We start from the raw sequence: 12,616 nt of genomic DNA, 5'->3' as shown, positions 1-12,616 counted from the left end.
TTTCGGCTTTTCTAGCACATCAACTATGATATCTAGAATGTTGCCTTTTGTCTTTACTGATTTATCTAACTTGAGCAGGAATTTAAGAGTGTTTTTGTGGAGTTGAGCAGCGCCGCTGCCAAATTAAAATGATTACATGAAACTCTTTAAGAGAACACACATAGCTGAGAGGGAAAATAATGTTAGAAGAACACATAGAAAATACAAGAATGCGTAAGACGCAAAGGGGTAGCAACAAAGCAAGCATGAGAGAAATGAAGAGAGCGAAACACATATCCTGAGACAAATCCCGAGATGGCAGCCGGTCGTCTACCCCGCCCCATGAAAAGTAGAAGAAGTAAAACCAAAAGAAAAGAGACAAATTGAGGATCACGACGACATAAACAAATTGCAGGCGATAGAGAGATAAATCTATATAATAATAAGACATCATGTCTATATAAGATATAGTACGATAATAACTTTCAGTTGAGGTTATAAACAACAAAATAAGGGATTACACAAGGGATGTAAAAACAAAAACTAAAAGATAGCATGCATTACTATAAGACATAAGTACTGTAACCATCTTTTATTAAAAACCACAACTCATTCACTCTAATGTTCTTGTTTTATCTTCATATTGCATGAATGCCCTGCTTTATTAGTTTCATTCGTTTTCAATCTTCTTGTATAAGTGTTAAAAGTTTCATGATCTCCAAGATCGATTATATCACGCCTCTCAGTTTTCCTCTTTGACACGTTTTTGTGCAACTGTTTGAGCTTGCTTGCCATTTTGCTTGTGTGTTTGGTTAGCAGCAGTGATTTCATTGGCTAGTGTTGAAATGTCTTCTATATCCTTACTTTGGAAATGATCTTTCGGCTTTTCTAGCCCATCAACTATGATATCTAGAATGTTGTCTTTTGTCTTTAATGATTTATCTAACTTGAGCAGGAATTTATGAGTGTTTTTGTGGAGTTGAGCAGCGCCGCTGCCAAATTAAAATGATTACATGAAACTCTTTAAGAGAGCACACATAGCTTTGAGGGAAAATAACATTAGAAGAACACATAGAAAATACAAGAATGCGGAAGACGCAAAGGGGTAGCAACAAAGCAAGCAAGAGAGAAATGAAGAGAGCGAAACACATACCCTGAGACAAATCCCGAGATGGCAGCCGGCCAAGGACGGACCTATGCTTGGTCTGTCCTAGGCTGTAGCCCAGCTCAATTTTTTTTTACAAGGAGTTATAGAGATTCAAGTCAATTCTATTTTTTTTTGTAAATATATATAGAGATTTAAGCATAGTCTAATTTTTTTAAAAGATATCACGGTGCAAATAACTCATAAAAGTTAATATCTAGAATACCTATTTAACGTTCACAGTGAATAAATGTAGATTTTCGATATTTCAAAGGAAGTTTGGTGCAAATAACTCATAAACGAGATAGATTTATTTTATCAATTATTTTATTTAATAGAATTTAATTTTGAAAGTAATTTAAAATATATTAAAAATAGTTTTAAAATGTAAATTTTGAATCTAAGTGAAACTTGTCTTATATTACACGGGTTACATATTAATTTAAATAATATATAAATTTTGAAAAATGATATTGATTAAACTTCTGTTTTGAAAATTAGCTCTCCTATTTCCAATACATTAGGAACAATAGGTTTTTTTTAAAAAAAAAAATATATCAAGGTCATTTTGCTAACTATTTTCATATTAATATATCATATTTGATGTATATATATATATATATATATATATATATATATATATATATATATATATATATATATATATTAACTTATTATATTAAGTTCAAGATCACCTCAACTTGAATTTCTGGATCCGTCCCTGCAGCCAGCCGTCTACCCCGCGCCATGAAAAGTAGAAGTAAAACCAAAAGAACAGAGAGAAATTGAGGATCATAGCGACATAAACAAATTGCAGGCGATAGAAACCGGTGAGTTCACTGAAATGTGGATGAAATAACCCATCAACAGTAATGATCATGGTGAAGCAGTAATAGGTTATGAAGAAACGTAGGAAAGAAATAAATGAGAAGAAAATAAATGGGCCCATATATCTATCAAATGGTATTAAGCAATGATAAAATTAAGTCTACATGAAGTCAAATATCAGAATCTAGAAATATAAGGGTACAGAGGGAAAAACACAATTGAAATTTACATATATGTATGTTAGATGTTGACTAAAAAAATATTCTTAGAAATAATCTTTATCATATTTCAATATCTATATAATATATGATTTTATTAGTTCATATTTACAAATCAACTTGTTAAAAAATTGACTAAGAAATGTAAATAAATAATTTTTTTGGCATAAAATTTAGAAAAAAAATAGGAACGTGTATTAATATTCAAATCCATTTAAGATGGACAATCAATTACAAAAAAAAAAATGACTAAGAAATGTAAATAAATAAATTTTTTTACATAAAATTTTAAAAAGAAATAAGAATGTGTATTAGTGTCCAAATCCATTTAAAATGGACAATGAATTAAAAAAAAAACCTATTAATTTAATTTGCTAACTTAAACGAACATTGAAATGTAAATAAATAATTTTTTTGGCATAAAAGCTAGGAAATAAAGATGAATGTGTATTAATGTTCAAATTCATTTAAGATGGACAATGAATTACAAAAAAAACCCTTAAGATAAACTATTAATTTGTTTGCTAACTTAAATTAACAAGGACATATAAGGAAATTCACAAATGAAAGTGGTATATTTATCTTATCAATTTAGGTCATTTTCTATGTTGGTTTAATATAATCATTAATAGTTTATTAACTATAACAAGATAGTTATTATTTTGATTTTACTTTCAAATTTAATTATACATTTCAAATTCATGAAAAATCCTTATCATAATGTTATACATTTATAAAAATTGCTAATATTTTACTAACATATATTACTATTATAAATAAATATTATAAATATAGTTATTATTTTGATTTCAGTTTCAAATTTAATTTAATTACTTAATTTTATACATTTCAAATTCATTGAAAATCCTTATCATAATGTTATACATTTAAATTTTTTTTAATATTACTAACATATATTACTATTATAAATAAATTATTATAAATATATGACTTTTATTTGTTACTGACTATTTTATCATCTAACATATATTACTATAATAATAATAATAATAATAATAATAATAAGTATTAACTCAATCAAACTAATTATTATTTTAATTTTAATTTTAATTTTAAATATAATTACTTTAATTTATATATTGACATAAAATTCATATAAAATCATTATCATAAACTTAACTCAATTTAGCTATTTATTATTTTAATTTTATTTTAAATTTAAAATTAATTATTTAATATTTATATTGACATTAAATTCATAGAAAATCACTATCACAATATTATAAATTTAAATAAATTGTTAATATTACGAACATTAATGTAATAATAGGAAGACAAATGAAGATGAGTGTGATTGAATAAAATTAAATTATTAATAAATATTGAGGTCATATAAAATATTTTTTTCCCATTTAGAATATAGATATTTTTAGAGTACTTATGTATCAAAAGAGATACGTGATTGAGAGAAAATATTTGTATGTAAATGATTTCAATGCAAACATTTAAGCTATATAGTCAATTTTCGATATATGATCCTAAATAAATATTGCTAAATAATATATTATCTATTAATCTATTAAATATATGACTTTCATTTGTAAGCTTACTATTTTACTTTTTTTTTTTTTTTACAATTTGTCATGTTCATGCTGTTATTTAAATATTTTTTATGTTAGTTTAATAGGATCATTAATAGTGTACTTAACTCAATCAAACTAATTATTATTTTAATTTACTTTAAAATTTAATTTTATTTATTTAAATTTATACATTGATGTCAAATTCATGGAAAATCTCTACCATATTAATGATTGGTAATAATGGGAAGACAAAGGAAGATGAGTCGGATTGAATAAAAATATATTATTAATAAATATTAAGGTTATACAAAACTTCTTTCTCCCATTTAGAATAAAGATATTTTCGGACTCTTTATCTGTCAATAGAGATACGTGATCGAGAGATATTATTGTATGTAAGTGATTTCAAACATTTTTTTAAGTTATTTGGTCAATTTTTTTCTTTTATAAATGCTGTTAAATAAATATTACTAAATAACATGATCTATTTGATCATTTTGTGTTCTTGCAATGAAATGAGTTTTTTACCCTAGCGTTAACATGTTTTATTGTTATATGTCATTTGTATTGATCATGTTGTGCTTGGATTGCTTATGTGATTTGTTTGTTTGTCGAAAAAAAATACAAAACAAAACCACATATCCCACAAAAATGGTTGTTTTTCAATTTTTTTATTGTTGAGATATTTTGTTAATTTTTAAACACACAGTGCATGTTTTTTGTTTGCTTATATTACTTAGTTTGAAGCGACTCAAAAAATATTAAAAATGCCGAAATATTTTTTTCATTTTTACCTTATGTCTCAGAATATTAAGAGATGATATTTTTAATTTATTGTGGCAAATATATTTCAAGACTTCTGTCTATAAATAAATATTTAAAATTTTTATGAAAATTATTGTATTCTCTATTCAAAATTTTTGTATTTAGATTGATAGAAGGTATTTGAATTTGAATTTTTATGTGCTTGCTTATATTATTTTGTAGTATTATTTATTGTGAAAATAATAGGTGGACTAAAATAATTTGGTAAGTTTAGGAATCCTCTTGTGGACGACAATCATGAATAAATTGTTAAAAGATATAATATCCAGTAGATTTTTGGCATGCGATACGATTTTGTTATAATTCAATGATTATGCATGATTCTAAATTTTAATTATATCACCAGTTAACGTATGCTTTGTTGTTGCTAGATATATTTTGTCAATTGTCTAATATTTTTTTTGTTTAAGAAAAATTGTGTGACTTTATATTATATTTTTACGACTATTTTTCTTAATGGTTTTGTTAAAGGATTTTTTCATGATGATTTCGAGGCACCATTTTTTACTTTGTGTGTTTTTTTCTAAAAAAATGTTGAATATCTATGAAATAATGACGTTAATAAGGCATCTTCTCTTTATTTGAAATAAATATCGGAAATTATACCAATTGTTAATAATATGAGTTAGTATTTAATTTGAGAATGCTTTATGCTTTTTGTTGCTCGTGTATAATTCAATTTCTTTGTTATTGTACTAAATAAATTATTTTAAAACTTCGAGTTATCATTTTTCTCTTATCGAGGTTGTTTGTGTTATGATTTTTTAATTCATTTTGATTAATATTGTTGACGGTAATTGATTTTTCTGATAATATATGATGTGCTTTGTTGTTTATATGAAAATAAGTATGAGAGTACACCAATCAAAGCTATGTATTTTGGGTCTTCTATCCTACTAAGAGGGTAATAAATGGTTTCTGTGAAATATATAATTTATTGGTTCTTCATACATATAGTTTACGAAATACGTCAAATTTTGAGCAAAAAAGTTAAGATAAATATAGTGGATGAAAAAAAGACATGTTAAATAAAGAATAATGTTTTTTATTACTATGTCCTAATTTCTGTATTATATAATTCAAGCACATTTTTTATATAGATATTAAAAATTAGGTCTAACTAACATGAAACATATATACATACATATTAAATCGTATTTAAAGCAAAATGTTAAGATCAAGAATTATTCAGATTTAAATTTCAACGAAGTACAATGAAGAAGAGATTGAAGAATTGTATGTGTACGTTAAGTTTTATATAGTGATTATATTGCTACTTCATGGTTTGTGACATATGGATCTCATATAAAATGTCAATATTTCTAAAAAATAAAATAGTTTTTCAAAAAGAAAAAATTCTTCATTCAAAAAAAATACATGAAAAACAAATTGTGCATAATTCTCATTCTATTTATAAATGGTATGAGAATAATTCTAAATTTTTGTGGATACAATAGATCAATTTTTTGTGCATTTTATTGAGACATCCAGTTTCACTTTATTTTATCCGATATTATCTCGATATATTTCGAGGTGGCTAAAAGGTTGTTTTTGTCTCATTTTTTAGTCAAAGTGCCTAACCAACTAATTCATAAGATATATGATGTTAGCATAAAAAACTCCTCGCCAAATAAATTCACCTAGCCAAATATTGAAATTCAAATAAATTCTACAATATTTATTAAGATTAATTTTGACTATCATAAAATGCTTATGAAATATAAACATTTGAATTATTATATGAGATATTGAATAAGACAAATACTTTAACATATATTTGAATGATATCTCATATGCCTATCTTAATTACGTTATTTGTGTCCTTTCTCAAGATTTTTAAAATACTATAATTAATTTTTTATGTCGTTCCACAAGATATAAAATATTTAAAAACAAAATGTAAACTCAATAGAAAAAAATTTGTTTTGTTTCAACGAATAATATAATAGTAAAATAAAATGTTAATTAAACAAATTAGGTAATTAGATAAGAAAATTGAAAAGTCACCTAAATAAATAAATAAGACATTAATTAAGTAATAGTTGGAAAAGGGTAACCAAGTAAAGTTCAAACCATTTTTTATTATAAAGCTTAGAAAATGTATTGATGTGAAATAATGCATAGTAAAATAAAATGTTAATTAAACAAATTAGGTAATTAGATAAGAAAATTGAAAAGTCACCTAAATAAATAAATAAGACATTAATTAAGTAATAGTTGGAAAAGGGTAACCAAGTAAATTCACAATTCAAACTCATATATTTATAATAGTATAGATAATATAATAATAATAGTATAGATTGAAGTTTTAAAAATTAAATCCGAACCGCTAACCAAAAATTTATATGTTTATGTATTTGAAGTTTAAAAAAACATAGAAAATATATTAAAAAATAAAAAATATATTGTAGGTTAAAAAAATACTAACCATATATTTATATGTTCATTTAAATTTAAGTTTAAAAAATAAAGTTTGAACTATTTTTAATTATAAAACATATATTTTTTAATTTGAAGTTTAAAAAATTAAGTCCGAATCACTAACCGAAAATTTATTTAACTTGAAGTTTAAAAAATTAAGTCCGAACTGCTAACCAAAAATTTATATGTTCATATAACTTGAAGTATAAAAAATTAAGTACGAACCATTTTTTGTTATAAAACATAGAAAATATATTAAAAAATAGAAAATATATTTTAGGTTTAAAAAATACTAACCATAAATTTATATGTTCATTTTACTTGAAGTTTAAAAAATAAAGTTTGAACTATTTTTAGTTATAAAACATATATGTTTTTTTTTTAATTTGAAGTTTTAAAAAATTAAATTCGAACCGCTAACCAAAAATTTATATGTACATGTAACTTGAAGTTTACTAACCATAAATTTGTATGTTCATTTAAATTGAAATTTAAAAAATAAAGTTTGAACTTTTTTTATTTATAAAACATATATGTTTTTTTTAACTTAAAGTTTTAAAAATTAAGTCCGAACCGCTAATTTATATATATATATGTTAATTTAACTTGAAGTTTAAAAAATAAAGTTTGAACTATTTTTAGGTATAAAACATATATGTTTTTTTAACCTGAAGTTTTAAAAATTAAATCCGAACATCTAACCATTTATATATTCATGTAACTTGAAGTTTAAAAAATTAAGTTCAAACCATTTTTTATTATAAAGCTTAGAAAATGTATTGATGTGAAATAATGCATAGTAAAATAAAATGTTAATTAAACAAATTAGGTAATTAGATAAGAAAATTGAAAAGTCACCTAAATAAATAAATAAGACATTAATTAAGTAATAGTTGGAAAAGGGTAACCAAGTAAATTCACAATTCAAACTCATATATTTATAATAGTATATATATATATGTTAATTTATATATATATATGTTAATTTAACTTGAAGTTTAAAAAATAAAGTTTGAACTATTTTTAGGTATAAAACATATATGTTTTTTTAACCTGAAGTTTTAAAAATTAAATCCGAACATCTAACCATTTATATATTCATGTAACTTGAAGTTTAAAAAATTAAGTTCAAACCATTTTTTATTATAAAGCTTAGAAAATGTATTGATGTGAAATAATGCATAGTAAAATAAAATGTTAATTAAACAAATTAGGTAATTAGATAAGAAAATTGAAAAGTCACCTAAATAAATAAATAAGACATTAATTAAGTAATAGTTGGAAAAGGGTAACCAAGTAAATTCACAATTCAAACTCATATATTTATAATAGTATAGATTGAAGTTTTAAAAATTAAATCCGAACCGCTAACCAAAAATTTATATGTTTATGTATTTGAAGTTTAAAAAAACATAGAAAATATATTAAAAAATAAAAAATATATTGTAGGTTAAAAAAATACTAACCATATATTTATATGTTCATTTAAATTTAAGTTTAAAAAATAAAGTTTGAACTATTTTTAATTATAAAACATATATTTTTTTAATTTGAAGTTTAAAAAATTAAGTCCGAATCACTAACCGAAAATTTATTTAACTTGAAGTTTAAAAAATTAAGTCCGAACTGCTAACCAAAAATTTATATGTTCATATAACTTGAAGTATAAAAAATTAAGTACGAACCATTTTTTGTTATAAAACATAGAAAATATATTAAAAAATAGAAAATATATTTTAGGTTTAAAAAATACTAACCATAAATTTATATGTTCATTTTACTTGAAGTTTAAAAAATAAAGTTTGAACTATTTTTAGTTATAAAACATATATGTTTTTTTTTTAATTTGAAGTTTTAAAAAATTAAATTCGAACCGCTAACCAAAAATTTATATGTACATGTAACTTGAAGTTTACTAACCATAAATTTGTATGTTCATTTAAATTGAAATTTAAAAAATAAAGTTTGAACTTTTTTTATTTATAAAACATATATGTTTTTTTTAACTTAAAGTTTTAAAAATTAAGTCCGAACCGCTAATTTATATATATATATGTTAATTTAACTTGAAGTTTAAAAAATAAAGTTTGAACTATTTTTAGGTATAAAACATATATGTTTTTTTAACCTGAAGTTTTAAAAATTAAATCCGAACATCTAACCATTTATATATTCATGTAACTTGAAGTTTAAAAAATTAAGTTCAAACCATTTTTTATTATAAAGCTTAGAAAATGTATTGATGTGAAATAATGCATAGTAAAATAAAATGTTAATTAAACAAATTAGGTAATTAGATAAGAAAATTGAAAAGTCACCTAAATAAATAAATAAGACATTAATTAAGTAATAGTTGGAAAAGGGTAACCAAGTAAATTCACAATTCAAACTCATATATTTATAATAGTATATATATATGTTAATTTATATATATATATGTTAATTTAACTTGAAGTTTAAAAAATAAAGTTTGAACTATTTTTAGGTATAAAACATATATGTTTTTTTAACCTGAAGTTTTAAAAATTAAATCCGAACATCTAACCATTTATATATTCATGTAACTTGAAGTTTAAAAAATTAAGTTCAAACCATTTTTTATTATAAAGCTTAGAAAATGTATTGATGTGAAATAATGCATAGTAAAATAAAATGTTAATTAAACAAATTAGGTAATTAGATAAGAAAATTGAAAAGTCACCTAAATAAATAAATAAGACATTAATTAAGTAATAGTTGGAAAAGGGTAACCAAGTAAATTCACAATTCAAACTCATATATTTATAATAGTATAGATTGAAGTTTTAAAAATTAAATCCGAACCGCTAACCAAAAATTTATATGTTTATGTATTTGAAGTTTAAAAAAACATAGAAAATATATTAAAAAATAAAAAATATATTGTAGGTTAAAAAAATACTAACCATATATTTATATGTTCATTTAAATTTAAGTTTAAAAAATAAAGTTTGAACTATTTTTAATTATAAAACATATATTTTTTTAATTTGAAGTTTAAAAAATTAAGTCCGAATCACTAACCGAAAATTTATTTAACTTGAAGTTTAAAAAATTAAGTCCGAACTGCTAACCAAAAATTTATATGTTCATATAACTTGAAGTATAAAAAATTAAGTACGAACCATTTTTTGTTATAAAACATAGAAAATATATTAAAAAATAGAAAATATATTTTAGGTTTAAAAAATACTAACCATAAATTTATATGTTCATTTTACTTGAAGTTTAAAAAATAAAGTTTGAACTATTTTTAGTTATAAAACATATATGTTTTTTTTTTAATTTGAAGTTTTAAAAAATTAAATTCGAACCGCTAACCAAAAATTTATATGTACATGTAACTTGAAGTTTACTAACCATAAATTTGTATGTTCATTTAAATTGAAATTTAAAAAATAAAGTTTGAACTTTTTTTATTTATAAAACATATATGTTTTTTTTAACTTAAAGTTTTAAAAATTAAGTCCGAACCGCTAATTTATATATATATATGTTAATTTAACTTGAAGTTTAAAAAATAAAGTTTGAACTATTTTTAGGTATAAAACATATATGTTTTTTTAACCTGAAGTTTTAAAAATTAAATCCGAACATCTAACCATTTATATATTCATGTAACTTGAAGTTTAAAAAATTAAGTTCAAACCATTTTTTATTATAAAGCTTAGAAAATGTATTGATGTGAAATAATGCATAGTAAAATAAAATGTTAATTAAACAAATTAGGTAATTAGATAAGAAAATTGAAAAGTCACCTAAATAAATAAATAAGACATTAATTAAGTAATAGTTGGAAAAGGGTAACCAAGTAAATTCACAATTCAAACTCATATATTTATAATAGTATATATATATATGTTAATTTATATATATATATGTTAATTTAACTTGAAGTTTAAAAAATAAAGTTTGAACTATTTTTAGGTATAAAACATATATGTTTTTTTAACCTGAAGTTTTAAAAATTAAATCCGAACATCTAACCATTTATATATTCATGTAACTTGAAGTTTAAAAAATTAAGTTCAAACCATTTTTTATTATAAAGCTTAGAAAATGTATTGATGTGAAATAATGCATAGTAAAATAAAATGTTAATTAAACAAATTAGGTAATTAGATAAGAAAATTGAAAAGTCACCTAAATAAATAAATAAGACATTAATTAAGTAATAGTTGGAAAAGGGTAACCAAGTAAATTCACAATTCAAACTCATATATTTATAATAGTATAGATTGAAGTTTTAAAAATTAAATCCGAACCGCTAACCAAAAATTTATATGTTTATGTATTTGAAGTTTAAAAAAACATAGAAAATATATTAAAAAATAAAAAATATATTGTAGGTTAAAAAAATACTAACCATATATTTATATGTTCATTTAAATTTAAGTTTAAAAAATAAAGTTTGAACTATTTTTAATTATAAAACATATATTTTTTTAATTTGAAGTTTAAAAAATTAAGTCCGAATCACTAACCGAAAATTTATTTAACTTGAAGTTTAAAAAATTAAGTCCGAACTGCTAACCAAAAATTTATATGTTCATATAACTTGAAGTATAAAAAATTAAGTACGAACCATTTTTTGTTATAAAACATAGAAAATATATTAAAAAATAGAAAATATATTTTAGGTTTAAAAAATACTAACCATAAATTTATATGTTCATTTTACTTGAAGTTTAAAAAATAAAGTTTGAACTATTTTTAGTTATAAAACATATATGTTTTTTTTTTAATTTGAAGTTTTAAAAAATTAAATTCGAACCGCTAACCAAAAATTTATATGTACATGTAACTTGAAGTTTACTAACCATAAATTTGTATGTTCATTTAAATTGAAATTTAAAAAATAAAGTTTGAACTTTTTTTATTTATAAAACATATATGTTTTTTTTAACTTAAAGTTTTAAAAATTAAGTCCGAACCGCTAATTTATATATATATATGTTAATTTAACTTGAAGTTTAAAAAATATAGTTTGAACTATTTTTAGGTATAAAACATATATGTTTTTTTAACCTGAAGTTTTAAAAATTAAATCCGAACATCTAACCATTTATATATTCATGTAACTTGAAGTTTAAAAATTAAGTTCAAACCATTTTTTATTATAAAGCTTAGAAAATGTATTGATGTGAAATAATGCATAGTAAAATAAAATGTTAATTAAACAAATTAGGTAATTAGATAAGAAAATTGAAAAGTCACCTAAATAAATAAATAAGACATTAATTAAGTAATAGTTGGAAAAGGGTAACCAAGTAAATTCACAATTCAAACTCATATATTTATAGTAGTATAGATATAGATTGAAGTTTTAAAAATTAAATCCGAACCGCTAACCAAAAATTTATATGTTTATGTATTTGAAGTTTAAAAAAACATAGAAAATATATTAAAAAATAAAAAATATATTGTAGGTTAAAAAAATACTAACCATATATTTATATGTTCATTTAAATTTAAGTTTAAAAAATAAAGTTTGAACTATTTTTAATTATAAAACATATATTTTTTTAATTTGAAGTTTAAAAAATTAAGTCCGAATCACTAACCGAAAATTTATTTAACTTGAAGTTTAAAAAATTAAGTCCGAACTGCTAACCAAAAATTTATATGTTCATATAACT

The sequence above is a fragment of the Primulina eburnea genome, chromosome 2 (assembly GCF_022965805.1).
Source record: "Primulina eburnea isolate SZY01 chromosome 2, ASM2296580v1, whole genome shotgun sequence".
In the NCBI taxonomy this organism is placed as follows: domain Eukaryota; kingdom Viridiplantae; phylum Streptophyta; class Magnoliopsida; order Lamiales; family Gesneriaceae; genus Primulina; species Primulina eburnea.
The sequence above is the reverse complement of the archived record's forward strand: the minus strand, read 5'-3'. Positions refer to the sequence as shown.